The 25,519-nt window shown below is 41.2% G+C and overlaps 1 protein-coding gene across 2 annotated transcripts in view; it reads left to right on the top strand.

The window, feature by feature from the left end:
- The window catches only part of CD2AP (CD2 associated protein), a 90,787-nt gene that overhangs the window by 707 nt on the left and 64,561 nt on the right, over positions 1-25,519 (top strand). The window lies entirely within an intron of this gene.

Here is a 25,519-nt window from a genome sequence, read left to right as displayed (position 1 = left end):
GTGGCTTTCGGACGTGTAGTGAACACTGATGCTGTGCTGGTTGGAGGGAGCTTGATTGGAGCGGCTTGATGAGGAGTAAAAGTTTTTCTGATGGAAGTCAGCCTTTTTGCCTTTTTTTATTACTCGGCTTCAGTTTGGGCTGTGTTTCTTCATGTGTTTCTTCACCAAGTTGTTGGCTTAAAAGCAGGCTTACAGCGAATCAAGGTATTCCTGTGAACAGGGCTTCGAGCAACCTGGTCTAGTGAAAGGTGTCCCTGCACGTGCAGGGGTTTGGAACCAGATGAGCTTTAAGGTCCCTTCGACCTCAAACCGTTCTGTGATTCTATGATAATGTGCTAGTTCGGGTTTACGCTCGAAACAGTCAGTTGTGCCGGGTCTGATTTTTAATATAGGAGAGTGCATAGGGAAGTATGAAACAGTGACTCAAACACTACTCTTTCCTTCCACAGTTCCCCCACTGTGGTCCAAAAAGGTCCACTGATCATTTTGTCTGCCTCTTGTATCACTTGTATTGCATCCTTTGCTCTGCTGTCGTGTACTTCTGGAGGGGTGTGTGCAAGAACGTGTGACAGTGGCTTTTGTATATTGTGCTGGGGTGTGTGTGGGCTGGTGCTGTTGTGTGCAAAAGTGCCACATTTGGGTGTGATTTAAGCTTTTTAAGTGGAAGGATACCTGGGTTTTGGATAGCTTTGCTTCCTCCCTCTTGGCCTAAGAAGGGAAGAAGTGTGTGGTGTGCAGATCAAGCTATCACTTAAGTGCTAAACACTCTTCCTGATTATAAATAAATGTCTTCATTTCACTGAAAGTTGTCTTACATAGACAAAGCACAGTTAAAATGAGGTCTGAAAATATAAAGAGAAATCGGTGTTTTAGGTTCTGATACAAACTAAACTAAACCCCTCACTTTTTGGTGGTCCTTGTGACTGTTCTGAATAGGTAAGAATTACAGTTTCTTTGTCTGGGGACTGCATTCTCTCACTTGTGAGGAAGAAGTGTATATCCAGATCACTGTGGTGCCCTGTGATGGTAGTTCCTAAAGTGTAGAAGTTAATGTCCTAATTAAACATTTTAAACTCAGACCCTGTAATGCTGAAATGTGAAATACCTGAGGATTTACAGATGGTATGTCTGAGTTATTCAAATTATTAGTAAACGGTTAAGAATACAATATAAGACTGTCAATAAAGGACCAAATCCTGTTTATGACTAATGATTGCTATATTACATTATGTATTTTTTTCCTTACCTTTCCTATCCTTAAGAGTGGCTTCGTTCTCTTTCTCTCCTGATTACAGTAGTGAGCACGTTAATAGTGCTCCAGAGGTAAGTGAATTAAGTGGGTGCATGCACTCTGTATCAAATATTGTTATTGCATGGGTGGTTAATACCATGACAATTTGTGTGCGTGTGCAGTTACAGAACTGCTTCTCCCAGAGCACTGGCAAACCTCTATAAACAATTGCAGAATGATCCCAGAGCCTTTGAAATAGATTTTCTATGAAGGTTTCATCTTTTATTCAGATCTTTAAGTGTTACTGTCTTGTGATTGAAAGTGAGGAGGAATGTACAGTAAAACAGCTCTGAAAATAAGAAGTAGAAAAAGAGCAAAGTTTAGCTCACACTGCGCTCACTATATTTAGTGCTGGCCTCACGTTTACCTTGAGAAGTCGTTATTTGATTCTTTTATTACTGACATCGTGGTAGAGCCAGCTCTTGATAAGAGATTTTTTGTCTTTAATGTCAGCTCATGGAATAGATTCTACATGTAAGAGGTGGCTCGTGGGGACTGTCAAGGTGTCTGGCAAGCTCAGGGGTTTCTGAGATCTACAGAGAAGTAAGAACAGGGCATTATGACTTTGGAGAAACCAAAAGGGGAAAGGCAGAAGTACAAAATGCTTTGGAGTGGGTTCTTTTATGTTCTTGTAGTAGTTGGAAATTAAGGTTGCAAGCGCACTTGTCATTCAGGTGCTTAAGGGGTGATGAGGATATTGGGGGTGGCAAACACTAGACAGTATAGAGGTACTAGTAATGCTCAGTTACATGCTTAAGCTCAGTCATTTTAATTCTTACATTCTGTACTATATTAATAATGTGGATTCAATAAATGGCTCTACATTGAAAAATCATAATCCTATTGAATAATGGATTAATTGAAGGAAAAAATATTCTGTTGTTCTGGAAAAAGTATTTGACTGAAATATTTTTTTGCTGCCTTAGGGCTGATATCCAATTAGAGGGGTAGAGTTCCCTGTATTGGTGCTTTGTAGTGTCTGGTTTACTTTTATGGCTCAATAGCAGGTGATTTTCCTAATTATACTTGAGAAACAGTTTGACTAAATAACGTGCATGTTAACACGAAGGTTGAGCTAAATTTGCAGTATTCAACTAGTTTTTTGTATGGCTTCGCAACTAAGAATGAAATATCCCAGCAACAGTTGATATATTTCCACATTAATACACTGAAATCTACCAGGCTTCTGATAGTATCTTCTTAGCTATATGCATTTCCTGCCCCGCCCCTTTTTCTTAATTGCCAAAAATTTGTGCGAGCTTTGATTTGTGGTTCCCATGAGTTAGTATGTTTGAATTTGCTTCATTTTATCTTTAGAAAATGTTATAACTTTGGAATACTTTTAAGAAACCACACATTTCTTCACTGCTAACAGAATGAGTGTAAATATATGTAAATATATTAGGTTTATAGGAACTACTTAGTAAGTTCATTGTGAAATTTGTGTGAAGCTTTTTTCTTTCTTCACCTTCATTTTGACAATAGAAGTCTACAATGTTTTCAGAAGCAGACTGGATACCTGGATACTTTTAACATGTTGTTACAGAGATAGTGACACATTGTTTCAATTTCCACCAGGAGTGTTACAAATCCAGTTAAAATGTTACTTCGAGGTTTGTTGATTTAAAAAAAAAAACAAACAAAATGGAAAACAACAACAAAAAATGAAAACAAAACTGAAACAAACCTGCAATGCCCCAAAGCAATAAATCCACTCCAAACATTCCCAAACAAATAGGATAGCATAGATGAAGGGTCCTTCCACTACTGTTTTTACTAAGAAATAGGTAAGATGCAGTGTATATTGATCTTTATTCACAGTAAATTACCAAAAAAAAAAAAAAAAATTACTTATCAGAAGTACAAGGTACTGCAACCCTTCTGCACTAGGGTACTTGATGAGCCTAATGTTGACATGCCAACTGTTCTTGCACAGGCAACATTGAGCAAAGTGCTTTCTTATCATTTTTTTTCAGTTCTAGACAAAACGCTAAGGGAAGAGGTGATGGAGAGGTGTCTTCTGGAGGACAGGTGCCTAAGCTGCTGGGAAACCGAATTACAATAACTGGGAGGAATTGATGGATACTGGGTTTCGGTCAAGGTAGAGGAGAAATCCCGTGAAAAGGTGGAGTGATTCTGTCAGCTCAGCTCTGGTCTTTTCTATTTTTTCCAAGAAAGTAAGAGCTGCTGAGCTGGGAATCCTGTCTGTGTGGCAGGTAGGGAGGAAAATGATATGGAAGGCAGGTCCACCATGGAAAGTTCTTATTTTATATGTAAAATTAAAAACCATGGTCTGGCAATTAATAATTAATGGACTTGCTCAAAGGTGTTTATAGCTTCACTGGACCTGTTTATGCATGGGTATGGACCATTAGGGAGTTGTACAAAGGGGGACAAAGAAAAATGTGGCTCTCACCCTCCACAACCACCTGTGGTAGTGAGAGTCTGTTTAGCATGAATGGAAGGTGTGTGGGATATGTCTTTTCAGCACGAGCTTTTTCCCCAGAAGCTACTGCTTGTTCTGCCTGACTCCTTTGCTTATTGAGAAATGGTGGCTGATTGGTGACTTCAAACTGAAGGACTCTCTACATCTATGTTCCTCCTGTGCCAGCCATTCTGAGTGCTGGTCACTTTTACTGGATAGCTATCTTATTTTTTTTTCAGCACTTTCCTGTTGTTGTGGAGATATGTTCAGGACTCTGCATGTTGTTCAAGACTCAACACTATGCAGGGGTATAATTTAATTTGCTGTCTTGACTTGTTTTGTTGTCCTAACAGTTCTTAGAGTTTCTGTTTCAGCTAGGTAGGGTGTTTGAAATCTTTTCACCTTCACTGGCATTCTCCACCCTGCCTGTGTTAGGTTGTGTGTTTTTTTTTTTGTCCCTTAGTGGGTTTTTGTTGCATAAACACAGGAAATGTGTGGTCCAGAGCACTGAACTGTCTGGGGTTAAATGAGGCGGCTTCCTGATCTGTCCCTGTCTGGTTGTCATTGTTCTATTCTTCCCATCCATGTTGCTTCCTTGGAGATGCTGTCACATATGACTGCTTGTCTGGTATTTCCCTAACCCAGTTTCTTAATAATTATTTGTTAAGAAAGAGCAGCAATGAAGGTGCTTGAAGTAACTTAAGTTCTTAGATTCTATTCTGAATTGTGAATTTACTGAGTATCTAGGATGTCCTGCTTGCTGTGAAGGGGACACCTATATGTTGATGTTCGTTATTGTCTTGAGCATGCAGTGATGAGAAATAATTTTACATAACTTTGTTGCCGTGATGGTGTGAGTGTAACCCTGCTTGTGCATTGACTTTGGCTGTCCTGTTGCAGTGATTGTTAGCAGGACTGAACCTAAAACTACCTGTTCAGTCACATCTTTTCTAGAGTGTTCCCTTGCTATGTTAAATAAAAGCATACCAAAGATTTAATTCTGATGGTAGCTTTGCTTTTGAGAAGGATGCTCACCTAGATGTCCTCTGTATGTTCCTCTCTACCTAAGTTATTATATGTTTCTTAGCCTAAACTTCAATTTGTTTGAATAATGCTGTGGCATTAGCACAGTTGTTTACTTTCTTTTACTAATGAGAGCAAGTCTTTTTAGGTGATTTTATGTTTTGTTGCTTTAGCTGTATGCAGAATTGGCTTTCTTCATATAAAATCAGTATGAAATGTTGCTTTTCCAGAAATCTTGAATGAAGAAAACAAAGCTCTGTAGATAGTTTTGAACAGTGTATCTGCATTTCCTGAAAAATTTAAGACCGGCCACTACCAGAGTCCTAAATTGGGCTGTAGGAGAAGTCATAATATGCGTCTGTCTGCCAGATGAGTTAAATCTTTCCCCTTTTGGGGTGATTTATACTGGAGAGAATATAATATGAGGTCATTTAGCATATAAAGTTTGCTTAAAGGCATATATATTGCCTATAACATGCTGAAGGTATTAAGCAGATTTCTGTCAGTGGAAAACATTAGAATCTAATATTTTGAATTATAAAAAAAATGAACTATTTCAGCAATGTGGACAGTGCTGTCTTGTGGTGGGTTGCAGCTGGAGCTCTCCACTGATCGCTGGAGAAGGAAGCAGAGCTTTGTCTGCTTGTGTGCCTTAGTGCTGAAGAGCTCTGTGATTTTAAGATTTGATTTTTAAATTTGACATTATTGTGAAAGAAATTCAAAATTAATTTTATCATCTTTATTCCTTCAACCAGGTAAAGTATTATTTTAAATTATTTAAATGACTTAAGCTCTTTTCTTAATAGCACCTGAATGACCATGAACATGATACTTTTTGACAAAGGATGAATATGTGAGTGGTTTTGAGTTAAGCAGTACTAAGTAATCTAATTTGGGTTTTTTGGTCTTTCTTCTTTAGCAGCTGAGTCTCAGCTGCTGTGAGTGGGTTTTTGTGGACTGGATTTATTAATGATTTTTATTTTAGTTTTAAGGAAGGCAGTTTTGCTTAAGTTCCTGAAAACTTTCCTGACTTACCATTTAAAGAAGACTCTTAAGTCATCAGTTTCTACCTCTTGGATAAAATTACTAAGTGGTCAGTTTTATTCAGATGTTTTTGACTGTATATGTAGCTTGATCTATTTAAGCTGGTGAGGAAATAAAGTCTCATCCTTTACCTCTGGCTAGTGAGTATTGTCCTCTTCCCTTGCTTCTACAAACTGAATCACTCCAAACTCTCCCATCTTCCTGGGTTGCTTTTTAGCCAGGCTGGCTCTCCAGAAACTGAGGCTAAGCTCATGGTTTCAAGAAGAGTGAACGGAAGCAGGAAGAGCATGAGGATGCTACTTACTGTGGTGTCAGCCACAGCACATTAGCAGCAGTCTTAAAGTTCTGCCTTATAGAAATTCTCTTCCAATTTTAGCTCTTTAGTTCAATTGTGGTTTTGTAAGAAACAAACCAGTTTACCTTAATTCTACTTATCCTCCTCCACTACCCTCCCCCAAGCTGCATTGTTTCTTCATTTCAGGAAAGTACAAAAACAGAACAATAAGCAAACTTCTCAGAATATTCAAGTAATTTCCATTTAATGCATCTTTGGGGCTAAGGGGAGAAAAGTCTCCATCTTTGCTGCTTGAAGAGATGAAACTGCTAGTTTCATGACATTTTCACTCTCTAGTAAAGGAGAATCGCATCACTCAACTCTGAATTTCTATATTTAGTTACAATAGAATTTTTGAGGCTGCTTTGAATGTAATCTCTTTTCTCCTGAAGTCATCCTGTGGTGCAGTTTCACACTGTGCTTCAGCAGAGATAAATTTTGGCTGCTGCCAAAAAGCGTCAGAGCTTTGTGGTGCCTTTTCCTGGTTTGCCATGGCTCTAGGGGTCGTGAGTCCACGGTAAGAGCTGACAAGCTGGTTGGTGTGGAAGAAACTCTTGTATCAGGTTTGCCATCATGTCAGTAGTCTGAATGACCTTAATCTGTACAGCCATTAGCTCCTGTGCAAGAGAGTGGACTTTATTTCAGGAGCCAGGGAATGGAGAGTGCTGCTTCTTTTCCTTTTTAGCCTGCAGTTACCTTGCATTAGATCCAAACTGAGATTTTTGTAAGTTTCTTCTGTCTGTTAACTGCTCTCCCTAAGTGTTTAGGATCCAGCAAAATGATTATTTCACATCTTTCTTGTTCCTGTTCTTTAAAATGCTTTTTTAAACCTCATTGTCATCCTCCCATATCCATTTTAAGCCAGTCAAGTGTCTTTTTTTAAAATGTGCCTCTAAATTATTTTTTTTTTTTTTAAATTGGTATAATGATACCTTTAAAAAGAATATAGTCTCTATACAGCTAGAACTCGTTATTGAGGTGCTTTTTGTATTTCTGTGGGCTTTGGCTATCCTCAGGAATGTGTATTCTTTGAGAAGACAATTGAACACGGTATGTAAAAAAAAAAAAAAAAAAAAAACACACAAAAAAAAACACAAACCCAAAAAAAAAGCCTCTGTCTTTCCTGATTTCTGCAGTTGGGCTGGACTTTAATGTTCCCATCACTTCACTTGAAGGCTTTTATGGAGTTTGTCTTGTTTTGTACTGTCATGAATCAATAAATGCAAGATTAACTAGAGTAAGCTTGCCTAAAACATAAGGTAAATTATATTGCTGTCTGCACCATCTTAATATATAAATATTTCTGTTGGGGAAGTTATTAATTACTAAAACAAACTGCCAAGGGAAGTGCTAGATCCATCACCTCTTGATATGGTCAGTCCCCTGGATGATGCCCATTTCATTACGTTCTTCAATCTTCCCTTTTGGCAGATCTAGTGATCATGTGTCCATGGGATGATCTAGTTCAAGACACTGGCCAGAGATGAATCCAACTGGAAGGGAACCAGCTGGCTAATTTGGCAGCAAACTAAACAGGCACACCCTGGAGCAGCATAGCTGTGAGCACAAGGGGAGAGGCAGTGGTATGGGAATGAGTAGGGAGAGAGCATGCAGGGTCATTCCTTCATCCTCAGACTGCTGGAATTGCTATAAGAAACTCTATTTTCTGGAAATGACTGAAGCAACCATTCCTGAAAAGCAGAGCCCCTCTGTTTGGTTTCTGAAGTCGTTAAGTGAAGAATATATTATTTGGTTCAGAGTTTCTAGTACAAGACTTTATACAAATTTAGCTAGATTTGTAAGCTGCCTGGGAGCACTGGCAGAGTTTCAGATGACTATCTGAAGAGCAGGCCATGGGCTGTTTAAAACCTCAGTGTCCCAAGCAACACTTCCTTTTGTGTTTATCAGAGCTGATGCTGTTCTGAAGCCCAGTAAAGTGAGATGCCATTCTGAAATGGAGGCAGTGGATGTGCTGAGGGGAGTAAGTCTTCTGTAGACATGAAGGTGTGGTGCCTGGGAGTAGGAATATTAGAAACAGTCTTGGATGCAGCCCTTTGCAAACTGAAGAGAGTTTGAAGGCATTTCTTGTAGCTGCAAGAGCTATAGGGCTGTATGTGAATTAACAGTATGTTTCTTTGCAAGTAAAAGCACAGTTGATAGTGCATGAAATAGCTTCCTTTAATTTCGATGTATCCATCATCTTACTCATTTGTGGGAAGAGGGTTTGCTCTTTCAGTCTTAATGCTGCAGCCTTATTGAGAGAGAATCATAAAATATATGCATGGATTGTAATATAAATGGCTTCTAACGTGAGGGTAGTAGAAGAAAACCTGCCCTGATAGATAAGTAGTAACAGGAAGCTTCAGGCTGGATGCAGAGCAGATGAAATAAAGCTCTTTATGAAATGTGAGATGTGGTGTCAGCAGAATAAGACTCAGCTTGCCATCTCCATGCAGCAAGACAACTGTGCTGATTTCCTATCAAGACAGAGCTGCTGGGTCTTGCTGTGCGCTGCTGTATCATGCTTTTGCAGTTCTGAGCAGTGATTGAAGTGGTAAATCCTGACCTGTGTTTTTTAAAAAGCTGAGGTTATATTGCTGATTTTCCTCTCCTCTTGATTTTACTTTTTATGTGGATAGTTGGGTTTCCAGCGTTATGCCCGGTAGTTGTGAAATATTTGGGGACAGTCAAATGAATTTCCTTCATGTTTCTGAAATCCAAACTACTAATTCAAGTGAATGTGTTGAGAATGGTGGAGTTGATGGTTAGCTTTCTATGAACTTAGGTTCAGGTGCTTAGTATTCTGATCACAGCCATTGGTATCCCTTACCCCGGACAGCTTTTCATAACCCCTCGTAAGGCCTCTGCTTCCTTCCTGAATTCTTCAAATACTGATTGTTCTGTGTTACTATCAATTAGCTCTGCAAGACATAGCACATTCTATAGCTGTTTCCAAGCTGCATATTTGGTGATTAGCTAACCATCATGTTACATGAGTGAGAGTGTTGGGGCAGTCCTCCCATCTTTTGCTCAGAGAGAGCTGCGATTTTGATGTTTCAGTGCTGACTCTGTGGAAAAAAAAAATAGTACAGCTTTTATTTTGGAGATGCTACTCTTCTGGCATGTCTCAACCAAATGGGAGTACAGAGGAAGAATTATTGGGCGCAAAGCAGAAGGATAGGCTCCTATGGATGCTCATGCAAGCCTGTTTTCTTCAAATGCTCAATACTATGATCAAGTACCTAAAAAAAACCAAAACCTCATAGTGAATGAGGAGGGAATGGTTGATGTGCTGCAGTAGTACTGGGGAAATGGGCCAACAGGAACCTCCTGCAATCCCAAGAAGACAAATACATAATCCAGCATCTAGGAAAGAACAACCTCACTGTCTACTAGGTGGCACAAGCGGGATAGTATCTAGCAGGTCATGGGAAGTGAGTATTCCCCACTACTTGGCATTCACAAGGCTGTCTCTAAAACAGTGTCTGGTTCTGCTTCTCCCTCCCATCAAATGCAAAGGAGATGCCAACAAAGCAGTGAGTTGAGTGTGGTTAGCAGGCTGGTGGATATAGTGAGCAAGGAGTTAGTTTAGCTTGGAGAAGAGAAAGACACTTTCCTTGGAGGCACAGTGAAAAAAATATAAATCAGTGGCTGCAAATTAGGACAATGGTAATTCCTATTGGAAGTAATGGGGAAAGATTACTATGAGAGTTGAGTAGCAGAAGTTGCCCAGGGTGCCTGTTTTATCTTTATCTTTTGAAGACTTTCAAAACTTAAGGTAGGCAGTGCCTTGAGTGAGCTGAGGTTCTGAGGTTGAGTGATACGAGGTGCCTGAGTGATCTGAGGTTAGCCTTGCTCTGGCTGGTTTGGCGTAAATAACCTAGAGAAAGTGTCTTCACTTTCAGACCTTGTTTTATTGTGATTTGAAGTATTGTGAGCCATGTTGGTTTAAATCATCATCTCAAAATATGCTTAAATCCTTCTAAATTCAAGTTACGAATGGGTGTTTAAAGGACTTGATCTCTGAACTTTTAGAACATAATTGAGCTAATGAAGCTGTTTTATCTCCTTTAAAACTCTCTGACTGAGATTGTAGGGTGTCCTTGAATATTTGCCATTACAATGGCATTTGTAAAAATCTACTGCATAAGGATTTCTCTCTATGCATTTCAATCATCAATTAATTTTTTTTTGTATTGACTAAAATGTCCACACTAAAAAGTAAATTAAATTTATTAATGCCATAATTTGTAGGGACTGTGCTGACAACACGAAGTTGGAGGGAATCACTTGACCCTTTTTTTAATGGTAAGTGTATTCTGTGGTTTTTGCAAGATCCCAATCTGGGACCATTTAGACTATTGCATCATGTCTGTTTTTAAAGATGAAGGCAACACTTTGTGCATGTTCCCAATGATGCTTTTAAGTTTCCATAAATGTATTTCAAAGCCAGATTCTTGCCATGTTTGCAGAAATACTAATTGTCATTCTGAATTAGATATATGCCAAATTGTAAACTGTCTATTAAACCTGCTTCCTCCTCCTCCTCCCCCCCCCCCTTTTTTTTTTTACTGAGAGTGAAAGGAGTTTTCTTTTGGTTTAAACCCAAAGCTTTCAGAGACTTTCTTGTTTTTGTTACTTGTGAATTCGTAACCTGGAGCTATGACTATGCTGTCATTTTTGGCTAGAAGAGTCCTGAAAAAAATCTGCAGGAGGAGTTGGAGCTTTTGTAGTATCATGAGGTCCTGATATCCAAGGAGGCAAACTTTTATACAATTCAAATACAGTTGTTTGGTTGTCTGTTTGGTTGGGTTCTTTGGGTTGTGACTTTGTAAAAAGAATTTTAACCAAGATAAGCCACAGACTCTTCAGCTTCAAATATTTTCAAGCTAATTGTCTATTAGAGGTTTTAAGGGAAAAACCTGTGAATAGGTGTTGACCCTGTGGTACTTTTATTGCTTATTTGGTGCTTTGTATTTGAACTAAATCTGAATGAGCTATGGTCTTTTTGTTTTTCAGAGCTTTTTGGCATGACTTTAGTTTAGCAGCTTTTGTAATTTGGTGGTTTGTGACTCGCCTTGACTGTTTTGCCAAAGAGATGTTATAAAATTGACTTAAAGGAAGGAAGAGAGGAAGAGGTGTAAATCTATATATGGAGCAGTGTCTAAGTCATGACTTCAGAAAATGTAGTGTGCTTTTTTAAAAATATGTCCCCCTGTGCCCTCTAAGATTCCTGGTTTTCTCTGCGTATTAAATTGGTAGCAGTGTTTCATCTTTGTGAAGACTTCTGCTACCTTTCCTGCAGGTCTTACCTCTCATTTCCAGGCTGGTTTCTTGCAGTGAGCTCTAATCAGACTGAAGGAGATAATCAGAAAGTGATGTTTTGTGCTGCTTCCTAGCATAACTTCCCAGGTAAAAAACATTTTGTCCTCTTCTATCCTTACAAGGTAATACTAAATACCTGTGTGTGGTAGAGACATTACTGCAATTCTTCCTATTTCATGTTGCCTTTTGCAGGCAATTCCTGCTCCTAAAAGCAAGGGGTAAATCAAATCCACAATCCTAACATTTTGTAAGTTTGCAACTAAGTTTGAGACAAGTATTTCTGATAATGTTGGTGAAAGCTTGATCAGATGCTGCTTCTAGAGTTGGTTTAATATACCTGCAGTGGGGAATGTATCACTAAAATGTTTTGTTTCCCAGCTGGCTAGTAATGATGACTTATCTACAGGATACAGTTGTAAAATTATGAGGGTATGTTGTAAAATTAAGGGGAGATGATTCGCTTTAAGGAAGCGAAAATTGACATGTTTAATTTTTTAAGTGTGTTCTATTATACACGGTGGTAACCACTTGAATGCAGTCTAAACAATTATGGGAGCCTGAAGCAGGAAAATGAGGCATGCTTGTCTGACATCTCTAATGCTTCAGGGCAGACTGCTGGTCAGTATTTCTGCTACACTTCAATTTCCTTCACAAAGTATCTTACTAATCGTGCTGGAGCCAGCTTGAGAAGCTGATGTTTGAGATGATTACTGTTAGAATGCAATAGTTTCTCAATACTTGAAAGAGTTTGGGAGAAAAAGTGTACATTCTTCACGGTTTTCAGTTGTTCATTTTCCTAGTTATTTCAGCCAGTCTTACTGGGCTGTAAAATTAGACATAATATTTTATTAAGAATTTGTGGTGAGTCATTTCTTGGAGAATGTACCATTGACTTGTTCAATCTAAAAATGACAGGTGGATCCAGGGCAGCTTTCAGATGGACCAGTTCTATGCTGACAGAAGCAAGGCTCCTGCCTTTAGACAGTCTCATGGGTAGATTGCTATTTTTGGTTTTATTTTCCTTTTTTTTTTAAGGCAAGCTATTGATGTAGAGGGATTATTGTTCTAAGCAGAGAATTTTTGTGCTAGAAAGGGGTGATGCAGAATAAAGTAAGTTACAAAAACAGTAACGAAAAATAGCAGACACTGCAGGATAGAAAGGAAAATGAAGAAGAAAAAAGCAAAATTTACTCAGATTACCTTAACACTGACTTTGACAGTAGCTGAAGCTGGCTTGTGATTGTACTAGCTGAGAACTTGTGTTTGGGATGTCAGTGGCATAGCAGCGAAAACGTATCTTTTGAGAGGAGCGTTCAGTGGCTGATATTAATTTAGTTTGGCCAAATTCTGCAGACCTGCCTGTCAGCTGCAGGTGTAAAATTCTAAATATGAGAAACTTTAATGAGGGATCTAACAGATCTTGGGGATCACATGAAATCTGTGAAAGTCACAGAACGTCTGTTGTGAAACATCCTGAAAGAGAATATGGGCAGGGACAGCTTCCACTGTACCAGGTTGCTCCAAGCCCCATCCAGCCTGGCCTTGAACACTGCCAGGAATGGGGCAGCTTCTCTGGGCAACCTGTGCCAGTGCCTTACCACCCTCACAGTAGAGAACTATGGCAGGAGTATTGTGTGCAGTTCTGGTGTCCTCAACATAAAAGGAACATGGAACTGTTGGAACAAGTCCAGAGAAGGGCCACGAGGATGATCAGGGGACTGGAGCACCTCCCGTATGAAGACAGGATGAGGAAGTTGGAGCTGTTCAGCCTGGAGAAGAGAAGGCTGCATGGAGACCTCCTAGCAGCCTTCCAGTATCTGAAGGGGGCCTATAGGGATGCTGGAGAGGGGCTCTTCATTAGAGACTGTAGTGACAGGACAAGGGGTAACGGGTTAAAACTTAAACAGGGGAAGTTTAGATTGGATATAAGAAGGAAATTCTTTCCTGTTAGGGTGGTGAGGCACTGGAATAGGTTGCCCAGGGATCACCATCCCTGGCAGTGTTCAAGGGCAGATTGGACGAGGCCTTGGGCGATATGAATTAGCGTAAGGTGTCCCTGCCCATGGCAGGGGGGTTGGAACTAGATGATCTTAAGGTCCTTTTCAACCCTAATGATTCTATGATCTCAGCCAACAAGTGGATAAAGCTGCTAAGATTGAAGTGGCTCAGATGGACTTAGATTGGCAACATAAGGGTGAATTATTTTTGGTCTGGTGGGCCCATGACACTTAAGGCCATCAGGGCAGAGATGCAATGTATAGACGGGCTTATGATAGAGGGGTGGACTTAACAATGGACACTAAAGCCCAGGTTATTCACGACCATGAAACAGGTGCTGCAATTAAGCAAGCTAAACGGTACAATGAAAAACTACACTGAGAGCAATGGGTGGTAGGACTTTTAAACATTGGGATACACATTTACCAAAGGCCGCCTGGCTGATCAACACCAGAGGATCTGCCAACAGGGCTGGCCCAGCCCAGTCAGAACTTTTACATACTGTAGAAAGAGATAAAGATCCTGTGGTGTGCACAAAGAATTTGCTGGGGAAGACAGTCTGGGTTGCCGGCTGGGCTTAAACCATGACAGTTCTTTTCAACTAAATCTTCCCTCTGTCAGTTTAAAGCCATTCCCCCTTCTCCTGTCCCATACCCTCGTAAAAAGTATCTTTCCATCTCTCTTATAAGCCCCCTTTATATACTGAAAGGATGCAATAATTTCTCCATTATCATTAGAAAGTATAAAATACGGTGGGACCCCATACTTCAGAGAAAATAACAGAACTACTTTTTATTCCAATTTATTTCTTCCCCTCTTGCAATGGTAGTTTTTTCTTTTCCCTTTAAGCTTGTAGTATTTAATCAAAATGGAAAGATGATGGTAACTGGGCTGCTGTTGCTGAAGTTTGGGCAAGTCCCAAATGAAATACTGAATGCTGTGAATTTTAAACAGTGATTGAAAGTGGTTTTGTTGCTGTTTTTTGGAGGTGAGGGTTCCTCATATGTGTTTATTTTGAATTTTCTTTTTTTTTTTATTCTTGTTTCCTAAAAGCTATCTTTGTAACGGTTTAAAATATGTTTATTGTAAACACTGGAAAGTACTCATTAAGTTTCTAATACTGTAAGCTCTCACATATATCCAGCAGCTTTTTATTGGTGAATTGTGATAGGGAAAGATACACTGTATTCCAGAAGAATGATATATTTTCTTGATAACCAAGAAAAATTGGTTGATTGGAAAGAGTTGGTTTTTAAACTCCCTTCTAAAAAGATTGGGTTTTTAATCTGAGAGAGGAAGGAGGGCAGGGACTGGAAGGCTGAGCTGTCCCAGCACAGCACTGCATGACTGCAAGCTTAGGCCAGGACAGGTGTCTGTCTGATCAGCTGTTATGCTGGGGAAGTGGAAAGGGGGCTTGCTGGGAATCTGGCCTGACTCTATAGGGTAGAGATGGATTGCCATTGCTCATCTAATGCTGCACCTAAAAAACCTGAGACATGGGATGTCTTGTTAAGTCTATGAAGGCTGTTGCTTCAAATGGAGCAAATCCTGTTGGGATCCAAACCAAGTGCCTCCTGGTTGGCAGCAGGGTGTTTGTGGTGCTCCCTGAGTTTGGATGGACACGGCTGATCTGTTTTTATGTAGAATCAGCTTGGGTCCAACAGTGTGTGTATTGAAGGCATCTTTAGTGCTTGAAAGCAAGTTTTGTTTGCCCAGCACCTGAACCAATAAATTCTACAGGTTTAGGTTCTCTGACTCTGAAATAATCCACTACTAGATGAAATAATACACTACAGGAATAATCAGTTTACAGCAGATTGGGAACTATTTGTATATGCTTAAAAGAAAATGTACATGGAATAGCATGGAAATCTCTCAGTTCCACTGGCAGTATATTGTTATATTATGAACTAATGCAAGAACCCTGTTGGCTCAGGGCACTTTGGTTAAAAAAAGACCTTAAGTCAATATTTGGTATATGAGGTTGGCATTATCTTAAACTGCAGAGTCCCTCCTCTGCCACATCCCTTCCTTGTGACAGCAGCAGTTTGTTTGCCTAGCATATAGGGGATCAAAGCTTTACGAGCAGGAAGTAATGTGCCTGCCTTGGTACAGAGCTGTTTATCAGGGCTGGAGCTGGCAAAACTGGTATGGCTCATGTGGGAATAGGGACAGGTAGAAATGGCTGTCCTATGTGTCACTGCTATTTATGATCCCAAGCAGGAAGCACCTGACCTCCTTCTGAGCTACTTGTGAGGGTGGAACATCTTGCCTGTGATGCTTAGTGCTTTCAGTAGTCTTTGTAACGCAGCTGTTTTGCACTTCCTCCACGTGGAATGTGAATGTGATGATTCCACATGGGTCAGCTTGGTTAAGTGTCTGCAGTTCTGTATACTGTGACTTAAAACTATTGACTTAAGGCTGTGGTGAGCTGTACTGTAAAATATCTGTAGACTGTATGGTGTCCGCTAGTTAAATATACTCTTTCCTTGTTTAATTTCTTAATATCTTGGAACTGCAGCCCTGCCATTGGATTTGACAGGAATCCAGTGACCTCATGTTGTCTATGCATTATGTTAGCATGTGGTTTCATGGTAGATTCCAGCTAGGTGCAAAGCAGCAAGTGCCAGGGGGCGAGATGAGTGGATCCATAGGAAGAAACTGCTGGTGTTAGGGACCTAGCATTTGTGGTGCATGTTTTGGGTGGTTTTATATCATTGTAATTCTAGTCTCATCCCATGGATTTAACATCAGTTAAAGATCAGCATGCATTGAGTGTTTCTGGGCTGCATATCTTTGATTTAGTTTCAGTGAAAGTAAATCCAGATTTCTTGATGTGAGACTGCTCCACACCATGAACTGAAGTACAATAGATGAGAATGGTTTGAAGTTTCATGAAGAAGCGTGCTCCTGGTCTGGACTGTAGCAACGATGTAGATGTTGATCTAAGTTGGGTTTGATGCAGTCCTCTATCTCTGACCCTGCAGTGAGCCATTCTAGGGAGGTAAACTTGCAGAAAGTTGGCACTAAATAGTTTTCTTAAACTGATTCAGCAGGAATATAAATAAATACTAATTTAAATGCAGAGCAGGGGGAAGGGAGCATGGGAATTCACACAGAAGAGGGGGTGGGATCACAGCATTCTCGGGTTAAGTTGTCTTAGAAGTACAACTTTACAGGTTTCCCACTTTGAGTTGGTGATATAGCTGTATTGGGCACCAGGAGAGGGTAAGTAGGAAATACTGTATGTTTCCATCTGTTCAGGGTTCAGTCTGTAGGCTGCTGCTTATGCTGATGGCTACTGGGGCATGAAAGGAAGGAAAGAAACATCTTGAACAAGACTAGTGGTCACTGTGTTTTCCCTAATAGTGGTGGATGTGAGGTACTTCTCTATTCAGTGTGAGGAAGACCAAACCCACATATGTACCCCAAAAGCATATTTTGATTTTTGGAGAACTGATTATTGTGGCCATTGTGAGTTGTTGTGTAAACAAGAGAGTGAATCACAGGAGCAGATGCAGAGCAAAAGAACTTGGCTTCAGAGCAGTGGAGACTCTTGTCCAGGAGGGATTTGTCTTTGATTGCCAAACCCTGGTGCTCACCTTGTGCACGTGTGTTAACCAGGAGAGCTTTGCCAGGGCAAAACTCAGGCAGGTTTGGGAGCAGGGTCTAGAATTCTAAGGGCAATGGAAGTCCACCAGGTTTCCTTATTTGAGCATATGGGTTGTCACCAGTAACTCCAGTCAATGAGCTGGCTTCAGTTGGAGCTCAGCTCAGATGCCTCTATACAAATGACCGTAGCATGGGGAACAAACAAGAGGAATTAGAGATGTGTGCACGTCTACGGGGGTATGATATAATAGGCATCACAGAAACATGGTGGGATGACTCCTATGACTGGAGTGTTGGAATGGAAGGTTACAGGCTCTTTAGGAAAAACAGGCCTGGCAGGTGGGGAGGGGGAGTTGCCCTTTATGTTAGGGATAGGCTGGAGAGTATGCAACTCTGTCTGGGGACAGGTGAGCAGTCCAGAGAGTTTGTGGGTCAGGGTTAAAGGGAATATAGCTATGGGAGCCATTACTGTGGGGATCTGTTACAGACTGCCTGATCAAGGAGAACCTGCGGATGAAGCACTCCATAGACAGATAGGAAAAGCCTCACGCGCACAGGCCCTTGTTCTCATGGGTGACTTCAACCACCCTGACTTCTGTTGGAAGGATGGTACGGCCTGGCACAAGCAATTCAGGAGTTTCCTCGATTGTGTAGAAGACAACTTCCTTCTGCAAGTAATAGAGGAGCCGACAAGGAGAGGTGCCATGCTTGACCTCGTGCTCACCAACAGGGAAGGGCTCGTTGGAAATGTGATGCTCCAGGGCAGCCCTGGATGCAGCGATCACGAGATGGTCGAATTTGAGATCCTCAGGACAGTGAGAAGAGCGTGCAGCAAGCTCACTGCCCTGGACTCAAAAGAGCAGACTTTGGCCTCTTCAGGAACCTGCTTAGTAAGGTTCCATGGGATACAACCCTAGAGGGCAGAGGGGCCCAAGACTGTTGGTTGATATTCAAGGGTCACCTGCTACAAGCTCAGGAGTGTTGCATCCCAACCAGAAGGAAGTGCAGCAGGAGGGCCAGGAGACCTCCTTGGATGGATAAGGAGCTGCTGAGGAAAATTCAAATGAAAAAAGAGGCTTATAGTAAGTGGAAGCAAGGACAGGTGGCATGGGAAGAGTACAGGGATGTTGTCTAGAAAGCTAGGGACCAGGTTAGGAAAGCTAAGGCCGAGTTAGAATGAAACTTAGCTAGAGGTATTAAAGATAACAGGAAGGGATTCTACAAGTACATAGCAAATAAAAAACAGACTAGGGAGAATGTAGGCCCCCTCAGGAAGCTCTCGGGAGAACTGGCTACACAGGATTTGGAGAAGGCTGAGGTTCTGAATGACTTCTTTGCCTCGGTCTTCACTGGCAAAGGCTCTGACCAAACCACCCAAGTCTTGGAAGGCAGATGCAGGGACTGTGAGAATGAAGACCTTGGGCCCATGGTAGGAGAGGAACTGGTTTGAGACCATCTTAAAAATCTGAATGTGCACAAGTCCGTGGGTCCTGAAGGAGCTGGCAAATGAAGTTGAGGACCCGCTGTCCATCATATTTGAGAAATCCTGGCAGTCAGGTGAAGTTCCCAACGACTGGAAAAAGGGAAATATAACCCCCATTTTCAAGAAGGGGAAAACGGATGACCCAGGGAATTACAGACCAGTCTCACCTCTGTGCCTGTCAGAATCTTGGAGCAGATTCTCCCGGATGGCATGCTAAGGTACATGAAAAACAAGGTGCTTGGTGACAGCCAAGCATGGCTTCACTAAGGGGAAATCCTGCCTGACCAATTTGGTGGCCTTCTATGATGGGGCTACAGAACTGATGGACAGGGGTAGAGCAGTTGATGTCATCTACCTGGACTTGTGTAAAGCGTTCGACACTGTCCCACACAACATCCTTGTCTCTAAATTGGAGAGGCATCAATTTGATGGATGGACCGCTTGGTGGATAAAGAACTGGCTGGATGGCCGCACACAAACAGTTGTGGTCAATGGCTCAAAGTCTGGCTGGAGACCAGTAACGAGTGGCATCCCTCAGGGATCAGTGTTGGGACCGGTCTTGTTCAACATCTTTGTCGCTGACATGGACAGTGGGATTGAGTGCGCCCTCAGCAAGTTTGCCGATGACAGCAAGCTGTGTGGTTCGGTTGATACCCTGGAGGGAAGGAATGCCACCCAGAGTTACCTTGACACACTTGTGAGGTGGGCTGATGCCAACCTCATGAAGTTTAACCATGACAAGTGCAAGGTCCTACACCTGGGTTGGGGCAATCCCAGGCACAGCTACAGGTTGGGCAGAGAAGAGATTCAGAGCAGCCCTGTGGAGAAGGACTTGGGGGTGTTGGTTGATGAGAAAATGAACATGAGCCGGCTTCAGTGTGCGCTCGCAGCCCAGAAAGCCAACCGTATCCTGGGCTGCATCAAAAGGAGCGTGACCAGCAGGTTGAAGGAGGTGATCCTGCCCCTCTACTCTGCTCTTGTGAGACCTCACTTGGTGTATTGTGTGCAGTTCTGGTGTCCTCAACATAAAAAGGACATGGAACTGTTGGAACAAGTCCAGAGAAGGGCCATGAGGATGATCAGGGGACTGGAGCACCTCCCGTATGAAGACAGGCTGAGAAAGTTGGGGCTGTTCAGCCTGGAGAAGAGAAGGCTGCATGGAGACCTCCTAGCAGCCTTCCAATATCTGAAGGGGGCCAATAGGGATGCTTCATTAGAGACTGTAGTGACAGGACAAGGGGTAATGGGTTAAAACTTAAACAGGGGAAGTTTAGATTGGATATAAGAAGGAAATTCTTTCCTGTTAGGGTGGTGAGGCACTGGAATAGGTTGCCCAGGGAGGTTGTGAATGCTCCATCCCTGGCAGTGTTCAAGACCAGGTTGGACGAGGCTTTGGGTGATATGAATTAGTGTGAGGTGTCCCTGCCCATGGCAGGGGGGTTGGAACTAGATGATCTTAAGGTCCTTTTCAACCCTAACTATTCTATGATTCTGTGATTCTATGACTCAGGTCAGGTAACAGAGGATTAATTATGTGGTGTTGAAGTGAGAAAAAACATTCTTATAACCACTACTTATGTTTAACACTTCTGGGGGTGTTTCCATTGTTCAGCATTTAAACACCTGAGCTACTTTTTCAGTGTTAAGGTCTGTCTTCAGTGGCCAAATTTATACTGTGGTATTGCTATTAAAGCGGCTGGAACACCTGGATCTCACAAATTGTAGGTATGTTTCTGGGGAAAAATAATTGGAAGGAGCTTTCTCCTTTAGACCAACATCTGATTTTGAGATAGCTGTGAAGAAAAGTATGATAGTTACAAGGACAAGATTGTATCTTCTGTTGTCTTTTGTGTCCGCTGTAAGCTTGCTATCTGCTATAAACCTAAACACCTTAGTAAAAATTAAATACCTTAGTAACTCTATGTATTCATACATAATAACCAATGTTAAATTGGTTTTATAGGAGTCTAAACTGTTGTGTTTTTTTTTTGTGATGGATAAGTGGAAATAACAGTGCTAATAAAGTGTGGTTTGGGCAGTTAGCGACTGTCTGTTAGGATAAATTGGGAAAGCAAAATCTCAGTTTCTAGTGTAACTGCAGTTCTGCTGGCAAGATGTTTTTGGAGGCCACACAACTTTCCAGAATTCATGCTCCAATAAATGATTTAGAATATGAACTGACCTAAAACATCTCTGAAGAGACCTTTATAGAGCATGCATACACCTCAAGCTCCTCTTGCTGCTTAGTGTCGGACTGTCCTTCCAGGTCTGCAGCAAGTTTCAGCAAGGCTTCTTGAGTAGTTTGAGAGTTATATGCAAGGATTTCAGTTATACCACCATTTTTTTATTTTTTTTTCATTTTATAAGCTTTTAAATGTGGGTTTTCATGGGCTTTATTTTGTATCTGGTTTGTATCTTTTTTTCTGGCAACCACAGAAAGGTCACTGGATTCTGATAGTATCGTAATATCCTAAACAAAGTACCGAGAATGTGAAATTGTTCTCTTTCCTGGATGAGTCTCTGACAATTGGTTATTCTTATTGAAGGCACAGGCATGCTAGAATTTCAGTGTGTTTCCACTTTTCCTTCATTTATTTATAGATTTCTTTTTGGAGGGCTCCAGAGAGCCTTAGTTACCTCTTAACAGCCACCTTCAGAAAGAGTCTGAGTAGCTGAAGACTTCCTTTGTTTAAAATCAGTGAAGGTGGGTGTTATGCAGCCGTGCTTATCAGGAGGCTTGCCCTCTGCTTTGGCATGGGGATGTGGTTGGCAGAAAAGCCGGTTATGTCAGTTTTGGAGAAGCAGAGTCCACCTGTGCCAGCAGTGACTGAATGCCTTGTGCAGGCAGCGTTACTGTGTTGGCTAACAGTGGGAGCTGTTCTGCCAAGGAGGCAGTTCTGTTCTGTTAGGATGCTTGTTGTCCTTGCTGTGGGGAACAGCGTAGTCTGTAGTTGTTGACAGGGCTGACTGGCTTTGATGTGTTTATTCCAGTTTATTGTTTCATTAGTCAAGTTGTCATCTTATTCAAAACCTTGAGCTGAACAGGCCGTTCCCATAAAGCCTGCTATAACCACATTTCTCTGAAAGATGTCCCATCAGTACTTTTTTACTTAACACTGTTGATTTAATATCAATCTCCTGCCCCTGAAAATGGGTCAAAACCTTCAAAAATCGCTGTCTGGGACGTTTTCTGGTTATGTTGGATGGCAGAAAGTTGCCACCTAAGGTATATCTTTGGCTCAAATCAGTAACATAATCACTAAGGCTGGAAGGCATCTTTGAGATGATCTTGTCCAACTCTCCTCTAGGAGCAGTCAGCTACAGCAGGTTGCTCAGGACCGTGTCCAGTTGGGTTTTGAGCATCTCTAAGACTATGCAGCCCCTCAGGACAGACTGTTCCATTGTTTGATCACACTCTCAGTGTGTGTGTGTGTGTATTTATGTATGTGTGTGTATATATATATATATATATATATACTTAAGTGAAGTTTGTTGTGTTTAGCTAGTGCCTTCTGCTTCTCATGCTTTTGCTGCGCAGTGCTCAGTCTTCTCCACTCCTTTATCAATAAGATCAGTTTGATCCTTCTCCCAGCACTTTCAGCCTTTCCTTTCATAAAGATACTCTAGTCTGTTAGTCATCTTTGTGACCCTTTGTTGGGCTCACTTCAGTATGTTTGTCTGTCTTTTCCTGGGGAGCCCAGAACAGTGAACCAGCACTCCAGGTGGGTCTCACCAGAGCTGAGCAGAGGAAGAGGATTCCCTCCCTTGTCCTGCTAGTGGTGGTTGTAATCCTAATGTAGCCCAAATGCTGTTGGTTGCCTTTTCCTGCAAGGGTGCATTGCTGGCTCATGTCCATCAGGTGCTTCTCTGCCAAGCTGCTTTCCAGCCAAGCAATCCGCAGCCAGTACTGGTGCATGGGATTGCCCCTCCCTAAGGGGCAGGACTTGGCGTTTCGCGTTGAACTTCGTGAGGTTTCTGTTGGCCCATTTGCTCAGCTTTTTGAGGTCCTTCTGAATAGCATCACACCCATCTGCTCTGTCAGCCACTCTATAAGTATTTTTTTAATCATCTGCAGACTTGCTGAGGGTGCATCCAGTCCCATCATCCAGGTCATGGATAAAGATATTGAACAAGTCAGCACTGACTCCTGGGGCACAGCTCTGGTGACTCTGGACTGGGTGTCACTGATCACAACCCTTTGAGCCTGACATTTTGGACAGTTTTCAGTCCATTTCACTTTACACTTATCTGACCTGTACTTCATCAGTTTGTATGTGAGAATGTTACGGGAGACACCATCCCCTGATTTCTCACCATCCAGTGAAGTAGTAATTTCATTGTGGAAGTCTGTCAAGTTGGTCAGACAAGATTTCATATATCTTTGCTGGTTCTCACCATCACCTCCCTGGTACTGTTGGGTGGCACTGGCCCAGCTGTCTCTGTCTCATTGAACAGAGCTTCCAGCACCTTGACTGCTACATGGTCGCTAAATGACTGCTACCAGGGTGCTAAATGTAGTGGTCCTGTGTTTCTAAATATGCTCTGTCAGGTCTTCATCTGTTACAATCTGTTTTCTACAATATCCTAATGGACCTGAGTCTGGTTTGGTTTGTGTGTGTTTGGTTGGTTTTGTTTCCTTCCCTCTTCCTTTGATTGGAAGCATGTGCCAGGTGCTGTCAAATTCAAATTTATATTTGAATTCTTGCTGAAACAAGATTGTCACTTGCTAGAGATCTAGGATAAAGACAAAAAAGACAAAGGAAGTGGTTTGGGATGGCCCATGCTGCCTGTGAAAAATTGGGATTATGTTGTCTTCCTCAGGTGAGTTTTGATCCTGCTGGCTGTGCAAGCAAAGCATGGTTAACCTCTGTGTTCATACTCAAGCTTGAGAAGATTATTTTCTATCCAGTACTTGGTCATTATAGACTTTTAAGCTACAGATAATGGATCTGAATTCAGTTAGAAATTGAGAAACCCATGTAAAAAGCAGAGGGGAGGTAAGATAGGTGTGTTTGGTAATTTGTGCTGCCGAGGTTTTCTGATGCACCTTCAACCAGTTAAGACTTTCTGATTTTTTGAATGTTTTGACCAGCTTATATTACTGCAGTCCAATTTACTGCTAAATGATTTTAGTGTCACATCTGTTCTTGAGTAAAACTTTTAAGCAAGAAGTTGAAGCATTCAGAGGTATAACTCAAGAGCATTCAGAACTACTTCAAGCATTCAGAAGTATAAACTGTGGACTGCCATGATTCCTAATTATTCTTATTATAAGGAGTGTGATTCCTTAGAAACACTTTCTGTCACCACTGGGCACTGTTTTCACTTGGGTAAATATTATACTTGAAGACCTTTCAGAGGCTTATTTAATCTGGACTGTTTTGGTACTAGAATGGTTTTTTGCCATCACACTGCAGTCCAAATTACCTGGACAGTTAATTCAGTGCTGCTTGCTAAAGCTTCTAAGTGTTCCTCTTGAGGACCACATAGTAGTGAGATGTGTAGTTTCTTGCTGTTTCTATTACCAATTTGTAAAAAAGTATGGGATGAAACAATCTTAACATTCCCCATGACCCCTCCAATTTACAGGTGAGACTACAAAGTTTAGATCTGTTTTGTATGTGTGTCCATGAGAGTGAGGGTGGTATTGAGTAGCACTGATAAGAGGAAATCCAGAACCTAAATTTCAAACATAAAAAGCTGATATTAATTTACTGCTACTTGTCTTTGGAAGCAAAGACACATGGATGATGACTGGGAGGCTCTTGAGATCCTCCTTTTGTTGTTGGCATGACCAAGTCAATGTTTTACAGTCAGCAAAGGTGGCGTGACCAAAATAAATGTGTTGTGCATTTCAAGCACAAATATAGAAATGCTCCCCTGAGAAAATAAAGGATCTTTCAAAATAATTAGTTCATGTTGACATAGTGTGGGTATGGTTACCTACTGCTTCTGTGGAAAAAGAACCAGGTGTTTGGCAGTTTGAGTCATAGTCTGCAATGCTGTAAGCATTTACTATGACTGTCAGTGTGTTCTGAGCCATTTTCCATGTTTAAGTTTGTAAAACTGTCCTGTAGTGTGATACTGAAATATGCTTAAAACCAGAGTTTATCATAAGAGAAATATGTAACGTGGCAATTTCTTGCATTTTTATGCATCTGTAGGTTTCTAAAATGCTTGGGTTGAGTTGGTTAGAAGATGACGCTTTTATTTCCAGACTGTAAGTGATGAATGGCTGTTGTCTTTATGATCTGTGGCTGCCAGAATTTTCTATCTAGGTGATATTTCATGTCAGCAACTCCAAAGACAGTGCAGAAACAAGACAAAACTACTATGCTTGCTGCAGGCAATAATGGGGAAATCATGCTTTGAAGTAAGCTCAGGGAATACATTTGGCAAGAATAAACGTATGCACTACAAAAAGCAAATATATACAGTACAAAAAGCATATTAGGGAGTTCCAGAGTGTGTATCATGAGCAGATATCTGGTGATGATTTCTATTCATGATGAAGAAAAATTTTCTTTCTTAAAGGAAAAAATCAAAACTAGGTCTTCGTGTTTATATTCAACTGGCTCCTTTATCAATGGATGTATTCAGAAAATAATTTGCCAAATAAATCATTCTGGCTTCTCTTGTATTCATGGCACCATGATGTAGTTCTGTTTTTTTGTTTGTTTTTTTGTTTTTTTTTTTACTGAGGGTTTTCTGACTTCATCTGTCGGCAACAGGGGGATAAAGGATATATCACAACATGCATGCAGCAACACTTTTGATCAAAACTGTTCACAGATCAGAATTATACATGGATTTAATGGAGCTGTAAGTTCAGTACCAGGAAATAATACTTTCTCCCATTTGATTCCTTAATTTGCGAATCAGTTGTTGGATATTATTATGCACTGATAGACTAAAGAATAACCTGGGAAAAAGTTTTTATTACCATTCAGGATTTTTGTCTTTTAACAGTGTTGTTCTCTCATC

The sequence above is a fragment of the Pezoporus occidentalis genome, unplaced genomic scaffold, assembly GCF_034315485.1.
Source record: "Pezoporus occidentalis ecotype Australia unplaced genomic scaffold, CSIRO_AGI_Poc_V1 ctg57, whole genome shotgun sequence".
Classification (NCBI taxonomy): domain Eukaryota; kingdom Metazoa; phylum Chordata; class Aves; order Psittaciformes; family Psittacidae; genus Pezoporus; species Pezoporus occidentalis.
Note: the sequence above shows the minus strand (reverse complement) of the source record. Positions and strands in the feature narration are given on the sequence as shown.